The sequence below is a fragment of the Rhinopithecus bieti genome, unplaced genomic scaffold (genome assembly GCF_001698545.2).
Source record: "Rhinopithecus bieti isolate Rb0 unplaced genomic scaffold, ASM169854v2 scaffold_42084, whole genome shotgun sequence".
Classification (NCBI taxonomy): Eukaryota; Metazoa; Chordata; class Mammalia; order Primates; family Cercopithecidae; genus Rhinopithecus; species Rhinopithecus bieti.
Genome location: NW_016818934.1, coordinates 1,893,969 through 1,908,394, shown reverse-complemented (window position 1 = coordinate 1,908,394; position 14,426 = coordinate 1,893,969). Strand labels below are relative to the sequence as shown.

At 44.3% G+C, this 14,426-nt stretch overlaps 1 long non-coding RNA gene across 1 annotated transcript in view; it reads right to left on the bottom strand.

Annotated features, from left to right (window-relative positions):
* The window catches only part of LOC108519049 (uncharacterized), a 39,352-nt gene extending 34,598 nt beyond the window's left edge, over window positions 1–4,754 (bottom strand). The window contains exon 1 of the long non-coding RNA XR_001882504.1: window positions 4,541–4,754. This is a non-coding gene — a long non-coding RNA (uncharacterized LOC108519049). The remainder of the gene's footprint in view (window positions 1–4,540) is intronic.
* Between the last annotated feature and the right edge of the window lie 9,672 nt (window positions 4,755–14,426).

Here is a 14,426-nt window from a genome sequence, read left to right as displayed (position 1 = left end):
TGAGTATTTTCTTGCCCTAGTGCTTTATCTCCCAAAGTGAACTCCCTGGTGTGCCGATGGAAGCTTGAAACCTGTGCAGTATTACCAAGTACCTTGGGATCTGTACTCTTCATCCAAAGTACTTTTTATAAGGACCTTTCCAGGGAGAATACTTGACACAAATGGAAGAACACCTGTGGGTAGAAATTGGGACACTTGGGTTAGTTTCCTCTTCCCTTTGCATCTAGTTTTAACTTCCTTCTTTCTCAAGCATATACACCTGAGACCCTAGCTCATCCTGCAAGCTTTTCCCGGTTACGGCACTTACTCAACTTTCAAGGTGCTCACTTTCCAAATGGAGAGACAGCTAGACATTTAACAGGTAAATATGAACCACTGTGATAAGATAATCTGTAAGATGTGTACTAAGTGTGGTGGGAGTGAGCCCAGGGAAGGGATGCAATAAAGAACAGATTGCAAGGAGACCTTAAGGGAGGAGTAGGAGTCGACTTAGGGGACAAGGGTCTTCTAGTGGATCCTAAAAGGATCCACTCCTGAGTGATGTCAGAGAGTCTGAAAAATTAATGTTTAAGCTACTATATAAATTCTAGAATTTCAGAGATCCACTGCCCCAAAATATAGAGGTGTATCAATATTCTCCCCATAGGAGCTATAACCTAGTTGGGGAGGAAATTTTCTCACAGAGTAAATAGTGAAACAATAATTTAAGGCTGTACATAATAAAGTGCTACTTTAAATAGAAACAAGTGCTAAGGATGTGTCAAGTTCAAAGATGCCTGGGCCAGATAATGCCCCTTGCAGAAGCCTGGGAAAAAAGAAAAAAACCACAATAAAAGGGAAGTTAACACAGGAGCTAGGAATGGGGACCTTTCTGCTGTCTGCAAATCATATGATGTGGATGGCTGCCCTCTTGGCCTCTGCCCTGTAGAGGACTCTCTTGGATTTTCAGGAGAGGAGGGGGAAAAAGAAGTCTTATTAAAAATAACAGCATTTCTGGTGTGCATGTGTGTGAGTGCTGTGTGCAAAAACACATTTAACAGTGCAGCCGCTCTGAGCATTGGCTGGTGGGGAAGAGTCCTGAATGCAAAGTGAGGCAAGTGGCCTTTGCAAATGCCAGCTGGAAACACTGCTCTGCTGTGTAAGCAGGACAAGAACAAACTAGGGAACTGTCACCTCTCCAAACAAGTTCTCTCAATGACGGGATCAGCTGGCTGTTCTGAGAGGGGCTTTGGGCATCTCTATGCCTCTCTCTTGGTGGGTAGAAACCCAAGTATGGGGAGCATGGCTGAATGCCTTTTGATTCTGCCACTGGGTGGGACACTGGCCTAGGTCACTTTCAGGAGGCAGAACCCTGATCAGCAGGCAAAGGGGAAGGCAATATTGTGACATTCCATGAAAGAGTGGGCCAGGCTGTCCTCCTGTGGGCACCACTCCACTGGTGGCAGGGTTGGACTGAGGGTACTCCCTGCCTCCACAGTAGGAGCCACATAGAGGGGCCTGGGAGTGTAGGAGAGCCTGGTCTTTGGTTCTGCACTCCTTCTCATTTTCCGCCAAACCTACACTTAGTATGACTTGGGGGCACAGATAAATCACTCTATGAGTTGTATGACCTTAAGGAGCTTACTTTATCTCAGAGAGACTCATTTTTTTCCTCCTCTATCACATGGGAATTGTAATGACTACTGTAAAACACAAATCTGTTGTTACATTTAAGTGTGAGAATAATTATAAAAACAGCACCTGTAAGAAGCCATCACAAAAATTACTTCCATGTCCTTAATTTTACAGATAGGAACTCGGAGCCTCAGAGAGGTTAAGTGTCTCACTTGAAGTTGCCCGTCAAAGATGAAACTGAGGTTGGAACCTCAGGACAGTGAGGAGGTGAGGGAGAAATGCTTGGGGCTTGGCTCTGCCCCTAACAGGGGGTAGGATTAGGGACAACCCCTCCACTCAGGTTTCAGGTTCCCTCTCTGTTAGGCAGAGGATGGATGGGATCCTCTCCAAGGTCTCTCCGGTTCTAACATGGAACCAGCAATGCTCCTTCCTCTATGGAGCAGAGGCCCAGTCCGTGACCTACAGAACTCTGCATTCCATAGAGAAGTCACAGTGTGGACCCTGGATCAGACATCTCTACAAAAACAAAGTTCATCGCAATGGAACTTCTCAAGGGCTTGGGTCCCTGGAACCTCCCTCGAGAACCATCCAAGGGAGGCAGGGATGGGGGCCCACAGGGTGCAGAGTGGCGGCCACTTGAGTGGCAGATTGCCGACACCATGTGACCTGGCTTCCCAGTCTCAACTTTTCCATTTTGTCTAGTTTATTTTTCCTTCCCTGTCCCCTCCATGACCTGAAATGCTGTCACAACCATATCTGGGCTTTTCTGTAAATGTCTTTTTTTTTCCTTTTAAACCTTGATTGCTTTCATGCTAATAAACTAGAACTGAGGCTCACTGAGACAAGAGAAGTAGGTTTCCCTGAAAAACATTTATGGGTATGTAACAGAAAGAGATAGAGACTGAGACAGAAAGACAGAGGTAGCGAAAGAGAAAACCACAGAAAGGACACTTATGGAGAATTTGAAAGAGAGAGAGACAAGCAGGTATTTGATGGGCCAGGAAAAACATATATAATATCATCAATCGGTATATATATAATATATATATAGGAGGAGATGACTGAGATAAATTTAGGCAGAGACAGGGAGATTTGTTCCATCTCCTCTTGAGTTCCTATCTACAAAGAGAGATGTGCTGGAAACAGTCGAATCCACAGATGAGTTGGGTAAGATTGGGCAAGGTATCCCATGAAGGGACACATAGAGTCTTCATTTTCCTTCTACTTCTTGGACTCTTCCAAAGGTTTGCAAGACCACTGGCTATACAGGCTACTCCAGGACAGAGTCATGACCATCTGAAGTCCCTGAGTTCAGGGCCATGGGTCCTCTATCCTAACATTTTGCCTTAGATGGATCTGAAGGTTTGGGGGATGCTGGCATTGTTATCCATGAAATCAACTCAAAGGTCATCTGTCAGCCCCCAATATCTTGACAATTTGTAATTCTGTTTACATGTTTACATATTTTTGTCTCATTTGCAGGACCAGATTGTTAATTCCCTGGAGCAGGCATTTTTGTGTGTGCAAGATGCCTTGAATCTAGTAGGCCTTTGATAAAGTCGAGTTGAGGGACTGGGCCTGTGTCAGACAGCTTCCAATGGCCCCTCAGAATGGAGGGATTCCAGAAGTTTGGAGGTGACCCATCTAAAGGACACTGGCCATCCTACAGAAACATCTTGTAGAGAGTTGAGCACCCACGAGTGGGCTGGCAAGCAAAGACAAGATGAGGCTGTATTAGTCCATTTTCACGCTGATGATAAAGACATTCCTGAGACTGGGTAATTTACGTAAGAAAAAGGTTTAATGGACTTACAGTTCCACGTGGCTAAGGAAGCCTCATGATCACGGCAGAAGGTGAAAGGCACATCTCACATGGTGGCAGACAAGAGAAGAGAGCTTGCTCAGTGAAACTCTCCTTTCTAAAACCATCAGATCTTGTGAGACTTACTCACTATCACAAGAACAGCATGGGAAAGACCTGCTCTCATGATTCAATGATCTCCCACTGAGTTCCCTCCCACAACACACGGGAATTCAAGATGAGATTTGGATGGGGACACAACCAAATCATATCAAAGGCCCTGTCCTCTTCCAAAGACTAAGAGAGGGAGACAAGAGCACATCAAGAACCCAAGTGAAGACCGGCCTGTAAACAAGTCAACATAGGAAAGACTCAGGAGGTCAGCCCCAGCTGGAACATGAGATCTATGCAAAGCAGTTTTTCAGAGTGCTGAGATGCCTCTGTTGAGCATGTTGGATGATGGTTTCTAAGTATTCCAGTCTTTCTTACCTTTGAGATAAGCAGAGTACATGGAATCTATTTTAAGCTTGCATTACAGGTTTGGAGTGGTACCTGGCAGGCTCTTGTTTATGCAGGGATATTTGCCCCAGTGCCAGATTCCCCCAGATTGCCATGTTTTTCTAGTTGGTTCTTCTTACCTTTTTCTCACGGTTCCTATTTATTCCTGTTGTATGTTTCTGCTTCCTTATTTTACTTTGCAGTAAGCAAAGAGAGTCTGATGGGACTCACATGAGGGAGAGTTACAGGGACACTCTCACCATTCCTGTCAACTGGCCAGTTTTATTCATTTCTCAAGTAGCTTAAAAGTCCCTTCTTCCAGGAAGATGTCCCAGCTCCCCAAACAGCAGCGGAAGCTCCTCTGTACATTTTTCTGCCTAAAATACCTATCTCCCTGAACACAGTTACATGCTCAATAGGCTGCCTCCACCATCAGATTGCATGCCCACTAAGGACAGAGTCTGTGTCCCCACAGACTCTTTAGTGCCCAGGACTGCAAGGTGACAGCGAGTGTTTAATTTGTATTTATTTAATGTGGATATGTGTGACCTGAGGGTCAGCCTGGTCTCTTCCATGGAGGAAAACACTTCCCTCGATGCTAGACCCTGGCTATGGGGCAGAGGTTACCAAAGACTGATTTCTGGGTGAGTATGGACATGGTGCTCCTGCAGTCCTCTCTGCTCCAGCCTGACTAGTTTCCTCCTTGTCACTCTCTCATCTGACCTCTGCACATTGCCTTCTCTGCCCGCCCATCAATGCTCTCCCAACTCCTCCTCTTTAGCAACGTGCCCTTGAGTTCAGAGACCACCTCCCCTAGGACCTTCCCTGACTCTACTTGAACCCTCCCCTCCTAGGGTCTGTAGTGCTCATTTCAGTGTGCATCTCACAGTGGGGACCCGGGGTTATGATGTCATCACCTTGTGTAGTTATAATCTCCCTTTCTTACACAAAAAAGACAACACTGGAGCTGCAGGGATTCATAGACCTTGTCCTGTCCATTTCCTTCAACGTATAGGAAAGGACAGTGAAACCAGGGAGCTCAAGTGACCCCCTCAAGGAGATACAGCTGTTGAGTGGTGATATCCCCTTGAGGAGGGGGTAAGTCAGGTTCCCCTCAGGGGAGAAAAGTCAGGTCCTCTCACTTTATGTCCAGACAGATTCCAGTTCCTGTTGATTCCTAGGATTTTGTACACCATGGTACCCTAGCCCAGGGCTTGAATATCAGTTTCTTAGGACTGCTGTGACAAATTACCAATAATCTCGGTGCTTCGGCACAAGAGAAATTCATTCTTTCACAGTTCCGAAGCTAGAAATCCACAATAAGGTGTTGGCAGGGCCATGCTCCCTCTGGAGGCGCTAGAGAAAAAATATTCTGGCCAATTCTGGCTTCTGGTGGCTCCTGGCATTCCTTGGCTTGTGGTAGCATCACTCCAATCTCTGCCTCTGTCTTCACATGCCCTTTTTCTCTCTCTGTCATGTAGTTTTCTGTCTCTTCCATTATTGGATTTTTGGGTCCACCCTATCTAGGATGATTTCATTTGGAGAGCCTTAACTTGTCTGCAAAAATCCTTATTCCAAGTAAATTCACATTCCAAGGTTCTGTGTAGAACTACTTTTCTTTTGAAGGGGCACAATTCAACCCACTACAGCTCAGAATTCAGCAAACACCCAGTTGCCACCTGATGGATAGTCGCTCTGCTGGTGTGTGATCAGGCTAACTGGACAACTAGAGGAAGGCTCTGTGGAGGCGGTTGGGTTTGATGGGAAGAAGAAGGATGGGTTTTCTAAGTGAGGATAAAGTGAAGGGCAGGTCTCAAAGGCTGCTGGGAGCAGGACTCCTGGGAGACTTGAGGACGGGACCTCAGTTAGTGTGTGAGTCAGAGCTGGGAGGGTACAGGACTGGACCTGACACCTTCAAGGTCCCCCTGCAGCCTCAAAGCTGGCTATAGCCTTGAAGTTGGAAGCAGAATCTCCTGCTGGGAGGCTAGCGGACACTTTGCAGGAAGCAGTGAGCCTCCCTCCCTCAAAACATCTTTTTTAAGAAGGTGCTTTTCTGTTTTCAGCTTGGCCCCTCCCCACCTTAATTCTGTGGAGAGAAATCCACATCAGAACGGACAGGGTGAAGGCAAGTGGCCCCGTCACACGTCCCAGTCAGCTACTTGAGAGGAAAATGAGAGAGGAGGCAAGGCTCGGCTTTGTGAAACATGTAGGCGGGTCTGTACACAAACATCGGCTCATACAAATAAACCAAACCTGGCCAAAAATAACAGAAAAGGCAACAGATGCTTCCAATTAAAATGTCAACGTCTCCTGAGAAGCCGAGTTCTCACGTGGTGTGGGTGCTCGGGGGGCCGAGGACTACTGGAAGGGACCACATATGGAAATCTGTTTGCATTATACCACGTCCCAGATGCCACGTAAGACACTGGCCTGACCTTGCAATTAGCACATTGGCTGTTTCTGGGGTGAGGTATGTGGATGCAGGGAAAACTCAGAAAGTTGTGAAAGAGAGTGATTGTTCCTACTGGGTCCTATAGGAAGTGAGTGACCCAGGAGTATTCTCAGGGAATATTACTCTGTGGGCTTCCTCACCCCCTCCATCTTCTTTTTTGCCTCCATTTCCCCATATTCTTCAATGTCGTTACGAAAGGAAAATGAATTTACATGGATAGCAGGCAGTCTTAGTGGAAAAAGGCTGTCAAAGGCTGTCACAAGGATGCGGCAGAGGGCATGGGGGACAGAGGGACAATCCCTGCCCCACCTCCCCGTCTGCCCTTGGTGGTGGTGGTGGTGAGGCGTGTAAGACACTGGACGCACCTTGGACTGTCCAAACAGCCTCTCCTTAGCCTGCTGTGCTTCTGAATCCCTCATAAAATTGTTTCTTTCTGATTCGCTTTGCTGTTTACTCATCATAGGTTCTCATTTCCCTTTGATCCTAGAGTCACTTCGCTTTTATTTTTCCTTTCCTAACTCTCTTTCTTTCTAGCCCCATTGGGTAACTGCTGAGGAAACCAACAAAGGCAGCAAGGAAACAGTGGATTCTTTCCCAAATCTCACCATCTCATCAAATCAAGAGGGAGTGTGTATTTGAAAGGGTGACTTGTTCTGATAAATGAATCTCCTTCTTCTCCTAATTATTTTTATTATCATCGCTATTATAATAAAATCCACATTTTATAGCTAAAGTTCCAACTAGAGTAATGTCCGCAGAAAGGAAGAACAATGGGGAAATTAATGAACTGAATCCTCATTTGTGTTTCTGTAGGGGAAGATGATAATTTGTTGGTTTTAATAAGTTCCTGGATTGAGTTGTTTCCACAGGCTAGTGCTGCTAGACCCAGGTACCCACTGGGTAATGCAAGATGTGTAACTCAAATATTTTTATGTGGATTCAAACACATTTTCCTTTCTTAATGGTCACTATTACTGACCAGATAAGAGAAAGACTTATCTGCATAAGGCAAACAAATGACTTGTTTTCACAACAGAAGCTTAAACAGGATGTTAATTAGCAGCCATAGAGATGGGAAGGTTCTGGATGGGAACAGTTATGCAGAAAAACCCACAGTATGGCTACTATGTACCAGCATCCCATCCCTTACCATATGGCTGCGGTCTGGCAAATGGCTCGCTGGCAATTCATTACCATATCACTTGGAACTCAGAAGCAAACCGTTTATGATTAGCAAATTCATTATGCTATCTTTGGTACCTTAAGGGGACCCTGTGGGCTTTCCTCCCCTGTTGTGTTATTTTAAGGACATATGACAGGGAAGGAAGAGCCCTCCCTTTTCCAGCTGCCTCAAAGTACTGTTTGCTGGAAAGTTTGCTGAAATCTAGATAGAATCTTTCAAAAGAAAATAAACAAGAAAAAATCCCCGCAGTCATGAACTGTAGCCACAGCTGGAACTATTGGAACATTCCAGGAGATGAAAACAAAGATTCCTTCCTCCTTCCCTTCCATCTTACTGAGGACACATTAGTCACCCTTGTGTGTGCACTTTAGCCACAGCAAGAGCAAGATCAGAGAGAAATAAGGACTTATGACCATTAGACCAGGAGACAGGAAGCGATGGTTCTGGAAGGGGCTCTGTTGCTAACTTTGGGTAAGTCAGCCGAATCCTTGATCCTGAGCTTCAGAACCTGCAAAATAGGTACACTTCTCTCTGTCTTACCTAATTCCAGTGGTGTGGGAAGCATCATGAGAACACGGTCTTTGATGGGGAAAATTACTCTGAATCTACTAGGCTGATTAAGCCACAACTGATCAGCAGGTGAGGTACTGGAGAGATTTATTTTCAAGTCATTAGCAAAGGTAGGCAAGAAGAGAGGGGCACCAGTCTCTCTCTACTATCAATAGAATCTGCCCACCTCTGTAATTAAGCATTTTAACTGCAGTTGCCAAGAAAGAGTACGTGGAGCTTTGCATAAGGTGAAAAAGTAGAGATTGTGTCTGAGAACTGACTAATAGGAATGTGTTTTGACGAGATTAAAGCTTAATAGAGTAGTCAAAATTCCTGAAGAGGCAGAAAAGCATTAAGACAGGAGGGTTACAATGGCAAACAGAAAAGGGAAGGAGGAAAAGTAAGAACCAGACATTGAGTTGGTCAGGTTGGTGTGATTTGTTAAACATTTGGCTGGGGAGGGATGTGGCAGTGCTGAAGGGAAACTTGCTCAGTAAGTGCAGAGCATGGGATGACCCCATTTTGGTTAATGTACATAACGTGGAGAGACCCCTTGTAGAGCTTGTTCCCTGAAGCCCACCATAGCCTGTTCCCTAATCTCACAAAGCCTGCCTCTAAGTAAAAATCCCAGGGCTTAGACAAGGGCCCTAAAATCCTAAAAACGTACAACAGTCACAAACACTATCACTCCCCTGCATCATCAATCTGACCTAAAAGAACCATGTTTGCCACAATCAACATTAATTACACATTTAATTAACTCTCACTTTATTTCCTTTTTAGAATTCCAACGGGCTCTGGGAAAGACTTTCCATGGACCACATCTCTGGAAAGAGCTGCCCATGGAACTTTAAAATGATGCCTTCTTCTTGCGATAAATTTCCCTGTAGCAAGCAGTAGAAGCATTACAAAAGGAAAGATTTTTATTGATCATTCTTTAAAAAAAATCCCAGAAATAGGACACATAGGACACACAGGTCCTTATCAGAATCTTGTGGTTTGGAAGAAGCACCACCTAGAAAATCCAGGATCCTGGGTCTGAATTCTGGGTTTGATGTTGATTCATGATGCAACATTGAATGTGTCAGTTAACTTCTTTATGTTTCAGTTCTCCTATCTACAAAGTGACTGTAAGGTAAACTTTATTACATTGACTAGATGCGCTCTCACAGAATGTTTCTTGGAGCATAATCTTGCCATTCCCAGTGACTGCAGAGGTCCAGAGCTGTTCTTTTGCTTTATGAATGTTAAATAATGAATTAGGGTACTTTTCAGCTTGATCACTCTAGCATCTCATGGTGCAATATTGTTACCCATATTTATGATATATGAGGATACAGTGACCCTTGTCCACAACACAAATCCTAGACATGGAACTGTTCCTATGGAAATGAGATGTATTTTATGATCTTCCAGTTCTGCTGAGTCCAACCAAACACCTACAGCATGCCAGGTGCTCTGCTAGGCTCTGGGGTACCGGGATGAGATGCATAGACCCTGACCTGGAGGAGCTTATGTTTTCATGGAGGCAGCTTAATCTCTAAACAACTAACTTTAGTACAAGATGATATGTGAAACAATAGACTATCAGAGAGTTTCTCAAAGATTTCGCTCCAAGGATCAACTGCATTTGGAAACAACTAGCGAGTTTGTTAAACAACCCCACCCCTAACCTTCCCATATCTGAATCTCTCATGGTGGAATTTGGGAATCTGCCTGTTTCACAAGTCTTCCAGCATCTTCTGCCGCACACTAAAGTCACTATGGGAAAAGTTAACTATGGGAACTCACAGACAGATGCCATGGAATCCCGCCTTTAGGGACCATTTATTTGAGTTCTATGCTCCTCTAAGCCCTGTGAAATATCCAATAACATTTACTATCGAATCCATTACCTCTAGGAGCTTATACTTTTCTCAAGAGCCATAAAACCAGGATATCACATCCAAGGATAAGCGGACGAAATCAGAGTTGGAGCTCATGTCCCATGATGTTCTTGCTCTAGCCAAGACTTGCGGGCTTCCTCCTTCATAATTATTTTTCCCCCAGGGCAGAGGTCACTTGCCCCACCATGGGATGATGGTAACTCTGCTCAAGACTCTTGGATCACTCTCATCCTGGGGAGGTGTTGAGCAACCTTTCAGGAATCCCTTGTCACTGCCAGTCCTGCTCTGACTGGGTAATTCATTATCAGACCTTGGCTGTGTTCTGGGTACTCTAAAACCAACTTTATCCTTGCCCAGTGTCCCGGCACCTCTATGGCCCTTGCTCTTCTGCATCTTTGCAGGGACATGCCCTTCACCTGCACCCCATTCAATAGAGACAATGACACTTCTCTACCTGACAATGCAGCCTTATGTAGGTGGGAGATGAAGCAATTACAAAAAACATTGCATTGGAACTACATAGCAACTTACACATTTTCCAGAGAGATACTATTATGTTCACTTTATTGCTATGTTTTAAGGACTCAGTTCACAAAGCTGGCAAGTGGATGACTCAAGTCTCAGACTGGCTCTGACTCACTCATAGTTTGTGGCCCTCATCATAATCACAGGTCCCTTAAAGGGGAGTGTTCATGGACAGGACACAAGTAGAGAGTCACTCTCTTTTCCTGGCTGTCCTCATCTTTGGTGAGCCAGTTTGCCAGAGTGAAAACAGTCTGGCATTTGAAGTCTTCTCTGTTCATTATTCTCTGTGTGATCTTGGGCAAGTTGTAGCCTTTTTGACCCTCAGGTTCTTTGCTGGTAAAACAGGACAATACACACATACTAGAGGTCACTGTTGAGTGAACTGAATGAAATAATATAGATAATGTCCTTAGCTCAGTAATGTTAGCTTCTCTCCCATTTCCTTTTTTCCTGCCCTTGTATGTGGAGCCCCAGACACTTGTCTTTCCTCACTCCTGCAAAGCAGGTCCTTTTGAGAAATACTTTTTGCTGTGTTATCTGACAGTGACCAGGCTTGTTCTCACAAGACAATAGCTGATCCCTTCCTTCTCATAGTGCTATAAAAATCCCATCTCTTCCCAAAACCAGATAGAACCTGGTGAAAAGGGAGAGATGGGTCGACTTTAACTTTGCTGGTCTGTTTGCATCTGCCCCTGACCTTTATATTCTGAACCTTGGTTGGATGCAGTGAAGAAAAGAAGGGACTGGGAACAAGGAATGTGCAATGGTTCTGGCCACCATGCTCTTTCTTGAGGAACTGGAAACCTGCTAGAGGTTACTAACACTCATGCATCAGGATAAGGGCAGGATTTCAAGTCAAGGATTTCAAGAAAGTATTTTATAGCAACCCAGCATGCCAGAGAGACACCAGCACTCTTTGGGGTGGGTTCCAATATAGGCCAAGTGACCAGGAGGAGTGATTATTTCTACAAAGGATAATCTTTCTTGTACATTGTATTCTTTCTCTCCATGCCCTCTTTGAAAAAACAATAAGTAGCCAATTATTACCAATTTATTTGTTGCTTCTTATAATTACATTATCCATGATTAACTCACTGGAGTCTAATTTGACTCTAGAGTTATTTTGTAGGAATGCTCCATCATCAGGCACGGTGGGACTCTTGTGAGAGGAGGCTCACTCTGTTTGGCGCACGGAGTTCAATTAATGCACATGGAGAGGGACAAAGAAGAGGATGAGAAATGGCAGGCGTCCCAGTCTTGCTGAGTTGTAAAGTCCCTCCACATTCATTATTTCATTTGATACTCAGACTAGCTCTACGAGGTAGCTAGGAGACCTGTGATCATCTCTGGTCTACAAACTGGAACATGGACCCAGGTCAAATCACAATGTGGTGCCCAAGATGGGATTAAAACCCAATGTCGACAACCTCCTGGCTTCTCTTCCCCAACACACTGCAGCTCCAAGGATATTGATCAATGATTTTGATAGTGATCATTTCTGTAATACTTAGAAGTTTATAAAATATTTCAAATTCCTGATCTTATTTAATCTTTACAACAAACTTGGGAGGCAGAGAAGAAATTATAATACCCATTTTTATAGAGGAGATGACTTTGTTTTAGAGATGTGAATTGCCCAAGATCATACAGCCTTTAGGGTGTGAAAACTGCATGAGAATCCTGGGATCAGACTTCTGATAAAATATTTTATTCTAATATAGCACCTCTGAAAGTCAAGGACTCACCAGAAATGTGTGGTTTAAGTGTAGTATGGATCGGCCACATGATATCATAGTCACATTTTGTAAAAACAGCTATTTTCTGTGACAGAGGCTCTTCTTAATTTAGGGACCCTTTGAGATAATGTTTACATATGTATATACATATATGTGTTTATGAATATGTATCAATAAAATGACATTTTGGGGAGACTCTAAAATTGCCATCAGAGTCTCAAAGGGGTGTGTGACCCGAAAACAACCGGTGAGTTTGCTGATTCTCGTCTCTTCTCCACCAGCGGAAAATTAAGGTGGTGGTGTTGGTGTTTGGGACTGGGAAGAAGACGAGAAGGCTTTAGAGAAGACTAGGGGGACAGAGTCATGCAGGCCAAATGAGGCAAAACTTTTAAGGGGCTGGGTCCAAGTAATGGTTACCGTGACAGAACTGCCAAGGCTGAAGGCTTAAACAAGTTGTCACATTCTCTAACTTCTCAGCAGTTAGAGAAGTTTCTGTGGAGTTGTGGGAACAGAAAGCTGACTGTGGGTGTTGAAGAAGGTGGAGAGGAGGAAGGAGAGACAGTGAGTGTGGAAACCTTTCTTTACAATCTGGCAATTAAGGAAAGTGGAGAGATGGAATGCCAGCTTGGAGGGGAAAGCAGGACCAAGGAAAGTTCTCTCTCTCTTTTTTTCTTTCCCTTAAAATGGGAGGAAGACTCTAATTGAAAGGGAGAGACCAGCTGAGGGAGAAGGAGCCTAATTAGGAGACAGGAGGAGATGAATCCTGAGCTGAGATGGAGGTTAACTTCAGAGCAGATCTGAGAGTCTCCAGGAGCAGAAGTGGAGATGGGAGGGAGAGGTGAAGATACAGAGGGAGTGTGAACTTCTTGCTTGATTCCTGCCAATTTCATCTATCATAGAACTTACGGCGTTGCAGCAAACGGCAAGCGACACCAACCAACCAGGCTGCTTCCTGTCACCCTGGGCACAAAACTTCCTGGCTCCGGGCATCTGGCAGCTTCTCGCTGCCCTTCCCTGTCTGTTCTGCATTCTTATTTCCCAGCTTCAGGCACTGACCCTGTCAGGTGCTTCTTCTTGAGCTCTCAGCCTCACATAACTCTTCTGGGGGTGATTTCAGTAGTAAAATACAGAAATATGTTCCCGGGAAGTATGTACCTGGGAAATTGTTTTCTTTGTTGTTGATTTATTTGATTGCTAAATCTTTTTTAAAAACTTAACTACACAATGTAAAGATATATTGCATTATAGTTATGAAATACGTTATATTTGTCACTTTCTGTTTTTAAAGTTTTTTTTTCTGGTCCTTAGATGGGAATAAACTTCCATATTGTTTCTAAGGCATGATCAGAGTCTTCCTCTTATTTTGCTTTTAGTGGCTTTCCCAGAAACGTAAACTCCTAAGTCTATGAACGAAACATTTTCAATGAAATCTTGAAGCATGTCTAAAGGCTTTCCCCTTACTCTCCTCCTGCAATTATCCAGCTATTATATTTCTGACAGAAGGTATTCAGAAGGCATTCATAGGCAGAATCAGATAGCAAGGACAGCTTCCTTAAGCTCCTGAGTCATTGGGCCATTTTTGCTGGAGACAGATTCGTCACAAAAAAAATCCTCTCTGCTTGCCAAGCTAGTTAGTGGCCACCCATTCTACTTGTGAAATTGCCCCATGGCAAGACTGTGGCAGTTTTGGGGCTTACTTTTGAATCTTCCCTTCTCAATGGGAACACCATGCCTACCGGTTGTTCTTTGTCTCTAATGTGCTCATTGTCAGCCTTCTGCTGCACTGTGGGTACAAGCAAGGCATACATCAAGGTTGGAATGGATTTTGTTGGAAAGCTCAAAGCCAGGTGTCAACAGAGAGGCTTTGTCTGGCCACCTTTGAAAAACAAAATCTATTCTCTTGCCCCACTGCTCTGTTTCCCTTGCCTTGTTTTATTATTTTGCATAGGACATAGGGTGTATTGCCCACTGCTTGAAAGATTGTATGTCTGTCTCTTCAATAGAATATGACCCCCACACAGGATAAGAAATGTTTTCTATTCTGAACCTGCTGTATCCTCACTGGCCTAACACAGTGCCTGGTGCCTGGGAGGGGATCAATACACAGTTGTTGAATTAACTGTTGAATGACTGTGGCTATCAGGTTCATGCTTGCAAGAGTCCATGAAGCAGTATAGTGAGG